The sequence below is a fragment of the Mytilus edulis genome, unplaced genomic scaffold (genome assembly GCF_963676685.1).
Source record: "Mytilus edulis unplaced genomic scaffold, xbMytEdul2.2 SCAFFOLD_340, whole genome shotgun sequence".
In the NCBI taxonomy this organism is placed as follows: Eukaryota; Metazoa; Mollusca; class Bivalvia; order Mytilida; family Mytilidae; genus Mytilus; species Mytilus edulis.
Window position 1 is genome coordinate 1 of NW_027268530.1, and position 6,348 is coordinate 6,348.

General features: G+C 30.8%; 1 long non-coding RNA gene across 1 annotated transcript; it reads left to right on the forward strand.

The window, feature by feature from the left end:
* Window positions 1-143: 143 nt before the first annotated feature.
* LOC139507641 (uncharacterized) lies at window positions 144-2,496 on the forward strand. The gene is made up of 3 exons (XR_011660785.1): window positions 144-762; window positions 1,507-1,575; window positions 2,338-2,496. It is a non-coding gene; the product is annotated as an uncharacterized lncRNA (long non-coding RNA).
* Window positions 2,497-6,348: the final 3,852 nt, after the last annotated feature.

The following is a 6,348-nucleotide window of genomic DNA, read 5'->3' on the forward strand; positions in this document are numbered from 1 at the left end:
AAGTTTTGTCCTTGTTTTGACTAGTGAAGGTATTCTGGAAGAAATTAATTATACAAACACATTGTATTCAAAATAAATGAATATAGCGACGAAAGTGTCATAGCCTTATAGTGCTAAAACAACTTTATTTTTTTTCAGAAATGGACAAAAATACACAGATTTATTCAGAATGTTATACCGATGAAGATCACATAAAAGTATTTGGAAAAATCAGAAGTATGAATTTCATATTGGGTCAGGATCCCTAATAGACCTTGAGATGAGGAACTCAGATGACGTAATTAAAAAAAATATTAGTCCGCCATACAATTGTGGATGCTGTGATTTTAAAAATGGACATAAATGAACAATAAGAACTGTTTTATAGAGCTGGTGTGATGAGAAAAGAAAGATGTAGATTTGACCTGAAATAAATTATTAGAAAGGACAATTTTTTCATTGAATTTTATGATCAGAATTTTGGGATTTTTTCATGAGGAGACTAACATTTTTCACCATCTTCCGGGGTCCATCAATTTGCGAAAAAAGTAATCTCACTTGCCACCCCGAAAATTTAACCAGACATGTATAAATGTATCAGCTTCGATATGAGCCATCATACATGTTCAAGTAAACGATATGGACTGAGCAACGGAGGAAAACGTTACCATTACGGCCTATGGAGAATTAATTGTAAATGTATACCCAAATTAGAAGCTTCATTCCGGAAGTTTTCAGGCTGATTTATGGATGATTTCACCTTGTACACCACCGAAAATGATGGTTAGTAGTTTTTTTATTTATACCTAGTTATTATAAATGGTTTAAGATAAATATTATTGATAAAGATCAGCAAAAACTCAATGAAACTTTGCTTTTAAAATGCATTACTGGCACGGGGCTGAACACTTTTTTTAGGCACAATCATCACTTTGTTTACTTCCGAGAGATCCGAAAGGAATTTGTTTACTATATTGAAAAAGGCAAGAAACAACTTTTAAATATTATTAAATTGTAAGTAAACATGACACAATATAGTCTTTGTTATGTAATTATCACTTCGGTCTACAGGAATACCTGATAATCAAGGGAGATAACACACTTCATACGAGTAAAGTGAGATACATCATCGCATGTGCTTTTATCCAATGATTTGACCCCTGGTCAGTAGATATCATATGCAAAAAAACAGAAAAAACATGTACATGTTTTAAGAAAATCATGAACTAATATTTTTAATGCGCTTGAGCAAAACAATAGATATTGTCATTTCTCAGTGAAAAAGGGGGAGGGTCAAACCTTTTTGAAAACAATATTTCTGCACCTATTCAACTATTAAGCTAGTTAGCTACTACCCATTGCTTCTAAAATAAAAGGTTTAAATGAAGGTGACTAAGCCACAAGGGAGAAGCATTTGTCTTTCTTTGTGATTAAACTTTCAAGAATTAGATTTTTCTCTCTCAATAGTACTTATGTATTTAAATCAAATGATAACACAGCCTGAGTAATTTTTTTGTCTTATTTCAGTTCCAGACATATCATTACTTTTTAACCTGAGATGGCAAACTAGAGGTTTTAAAAAGTCCTGAATAACTGGTAAGCATTTTGCTTTATTAGGCAAGCTCTAAATTGTTTATTTATGGTATTTATGCAATTGAAATTACAGTCGGTATGTTAAAAATATGCAAATATGAAAACTGTTGCTATGGTCTTGGTATTAAATGAAAAGGCTTAGTTACAGATCGTTTCGACTCAATATTTCGAGTTAAATCTTGCGGCAACTGTTTCTCACGTAACACTGCAAACTATATTTAGCTCTATTTTGATCGGTCGTTATTTAATGACGCCATAATACATGTGATGTCACAATGTTTCCTTTAAAACCTCATGTGGATTTCTCACTAATAAAAGGTTTCACTGAAATACATGTTAAAAACATTTTTTCTCAAATAGAATTATGTGAAAGCACAAGTTTTGAAAATTTGCACTATATTGCACTCTAATTATATGATAAAGATGACTTTCCAAGTAGTTAAGAGTGCTTTCCACAGTTTTAAATACCAGATTTCCACTAGTAAGAATAATTATTTTGGGTGTTGGTTTTTTTATAAAATCTTCATTTTTGCATAATTTCTCTGTCAAAATGCACTTTAAGGCACAAGAAAATTTTATAGAATGCTTTAACAGGGTCTGTGTATTGTAATTAAAGGTTATAATCAGAAGTTTTGTCCTTGTTTTGACTAGTGAAGGTATTCTGGAAGAAATTAATTATACAAACACATTGTATTCAAAATAAATGAATATAGCGACGAAAGTGTCATAGCCTTATAGTGCTAAAACAACTTTATTTTTTTTCAGAAATGGACAAAAATACACAGATTTATTCAGAATGTTATACCGATGAAGATCACATAAAAGTATTTGGAAAAATCAGAAGTATGAATTTCAAATTAGAAGTTTCATTCCGGAAGTTTTCAGGCTGATTTATGGATGATTTCACCTTGTACACCACCGAAAATGATGGTTAGTAGTTTTTTTATTTATACCTAGTTATTATAAATGGTTTAAGATAAATATTATTGATAAAGATCAGCAAAAACTCAATGAAACTTTGCTTTTAAAATGCATTACTGGCACGGGGCTGAACACTTTTTTTAGGCACAATCATCACTTTGTTTACTTCCGAGAGATCCGAAAGGAATTTGTTTACTATATTGAAAAAGGCAAGAAACAACTTTTAAATATTATTAAATTGTAAGTAAACATGACACAATATAGTCTTTGTTATGTAATTATCACTTCGGTCTACAGGAATACCTGATAATCAAGGGAGATAACACACTTCATACGAGTAAAGTGAGATACATCATCGCATGTGCTTTTATCCAATGATTTGACCCCTGGTCAGTAGATATCATATGCAAAAAAACAGAAAAAACATGTACATGTTTTAAGAAAATCATGAACTAATATTTTTAATGCGCTTGAGCAAAACAATAGATATTGTCATTTCTCAGTGAAAAAGGGGGAGGGTCAAACCTTTTTGAAAACAATATTTCTGCACCTATTCAACTATTAAGCTAGTTAGCTACTACCCATTGCTTCTAAAATAAAAGGTTTAAATGAAGGTGACTAAGCCACAAGGGAGAAGCATTTGTCTTTCTTTGTGATTAAACTTTCAAGAATTAGATTTTTCTCTCTCAATAGTACTTATGTATTTAAATCAAATGATAACACAGCCTGAGTAATTTTTTTGTCTTATTTCAGTTCCAGACATATCATTACTTTTTAACCTGAGATGGCAAACTAGAGGTTTTAAAAAGTCCTGAATAACTGGTAAGCATTTTGCTTTATTAGGCAAGCTCTAAATTGTTTATTTATGGTATTTATGCAATTGAAATTACAGTCGGTATGTTAAAAATATGCAAATATGAAAACTGTTGCTATGGTCTTGGTATTAAATGAAAAGGCTTAGTTACAGATCGTTTCGACTCAATATTTCGAGTTAAATCTTGCGGCAACTGTTTCTCACGTAACACTGCAAACTATATTTAGCTCTATTTTGATCGGTCGTTATTTAATGACGCCATAATACATGTGATGTCACAATGTTTCCTTTAAAACCTCATGTGGATTTCTCACTAATAAAAGGTTTTCACTGAAATACATGTTAAAAACATTTTTCTCAAATAGAATTATGTGAAAGCACAAGTTTTGAAAATTTGCACTATATTGCACTCTAATTATATGATAAAGATGACTTTCCAAGTAGTTAAGAGTGCTTTCCACAGTTTTAAATACCAGATTTCCACTAGTAAGAATAATTATTTTGGTGTTGGTTTTTTTATAAAATCTTCATTTTTGCATAATTTCTCTGTCAAAATGCACTTTAAGGCACAAGAAAATTTTATAGAATGCTTTAACAGGGTCTGTGTATTGTAATTAAAGGTTATAATCAGAAGTTTTGTCCTTGTTTTGACTAGTGAAGGTATTCTGGAAGAAATTAATTATACAAACACATTGTATTCAAAATAAATGAATATAGCGACGAAAGTGTCATAGCCTTATAGTGCTAAAACAACTTTATTTTTTTTCAGAAATGGACAAAAATACACAGATTTATTCAGAATGTTATACCGATGAAGATCACATAAAAGTATTTGGAAAAATCAGAAGTATGAATTTCATATTGGGTCAGGATCCCTAATAGACCTTGAGATGAGGAACTCAGATGACGTAATTAAAAAAAATATTAGTCCGCCATACAATTGTGGATGCTGTGATTTTAAAAATGGACATAAATGAACAATAAGAACTGTTTTATAGAGCTGGTGTGATGAGAAAAGAAAGATGTAGATTTGACCTGAAATAAATTATTAGAAAGGACAATTTTTTCATTGAATTTTATGATCAGAATTTTGGGATTTTTTCATGAGGAGACTAACATTTTTCACCATCTTCCGGGGTCCATCAATTTGCGAAAAAAGTAATCTCACTTGCCACCCCGAAAATTTAACCAGACATGTATAAATGTATCAGCTTCGATATGAGCCATCATACATGTTCAAGTAAACGATATGGACTGAGCAACGGAGGAAAACGTTACCATTACGGCCTATGGAGAATTAATTGTAAATGTATACCCAAATTAGAAGCTTCATTCCGGAAGTTTTCAGGCTGATTTATGGATGATTTCACCTTGTACACCACCGAAAATGATGGTTAGTAGTTTTTTTATTTATACCTAGTTATTATAAATGGTTTAAGATAAATATTATTGATAAAGATCAGCAAAAACTCAATGAAACTTTGCTTTTAAAATGCATTACTGGCACGGGGCTGAACACTTTTTTTAGGCACAATCATCACTTTGTTTACTTCCGAGAGATCCGAAAGGAATTTGTTTACTATATTGAAAAAGGCAAGAAACAACTTTTAAATATTATTAAATTGTAAGTAAACATGACACAATATAGTCTTTGTTATGTAATTATCACTTCGGTCTACAGGAATACCTGATAATCAAGGGAGATAACACACTTCATACGAGTAAAGTGAGATACATCATCGCATGTGCTTTTATCCAATGATTTGACCCCTGGTCAGTAGATATCATATGCAAAAAAACAGAAAAAACATGTACATGTTTTAAGAAAATCATGAACTAATATTTTTAATGCGCTTGAGCAAAACAATAGATATTGTCATTTCTCAGTGAAAAAGGGGGAGGGTCAAACCTTTTTGAAAACAATATTTCTGCACCTATTCAACTATTAAGCTAGTTAGCTACTACCCATTGCTTCTAAAATAAAAGGTTTAAATGAAGGTGACTAAGCCACAAGGGAGAAGCATTTGTCTTTCTTTGTGATTAAACTTTCAAGAATTAGATTTTTCTCTCTCAATAGTACTTATGTATTTAAATCAAATGATAACACAGCCTGAGTAATTTTTTTGTCTTATTTCAGTTCCAGACATATCATTACTTTTTAACCTGAGATGGCAAACTAGAGGTTTTAAAAGTCCTGAATAACTGGTAAGCATTTTGCTTTATTAGGCAAGCTCTAAATTGTTTATTTATGGTATTTATGCAATTGAAATTACAGTCGGTATGTTAAAAATATGCAAATATGAAAACTGTTGCTATGGTCTTGGTATTAAATGAAAAGGCTTAGTTACAGATCGTTTCGACTCAATATTTCGAGTTAAATCTTGCGGCAACTGTTTCTCACGTAACACTGCAAACTATATTTAGCTCTATTTTGATCGGTCGTTATTTAATGACGCCATAATACATGTGATGTCACAATGTTTCCTTTAAAACCTCATGTGGATTTCTCACTAATAAAAGGTTTTCACTGAAATACATGTTAAAAACATTTTTTCTCAAATAGAATTATGTGAAAGCACAAGTTTTGAAAATTTGCACTATATTGCACTCTAATTATATGATAAAGATGACTTTCCAAGTAGTTAAGAGTGCTTTCCACAGTTTTAAATACCAGATTTCCACTAGTAAGAATAATTATTTTGGTGTTGGTTTTTTTATAAAATCTTCATTTTTGCATAATTTCTCTGTCAAAATGCACTTTAAGGCACAAGAAAATTTTATAGAATGCTTTAACAGGGTCTGTGTATTGTAATTAAAGGTTATAATCAGAAGTTTTGTCCTTGTTTTGACTAGTGAAGGTATTCTGGAAGAAATTAATTATACAAACACATTGTATTCAAAATAAATGAATATAGCGACGAAAGTGTCATAGCCTTATAGTGCTAAAACAACTTTATTTTTTTTCAGAAATGGACAAAAATACACAGATTTATTCAGAATGTTATACCGATGAAGATCACATAAAAGTATTTGGAAAAATC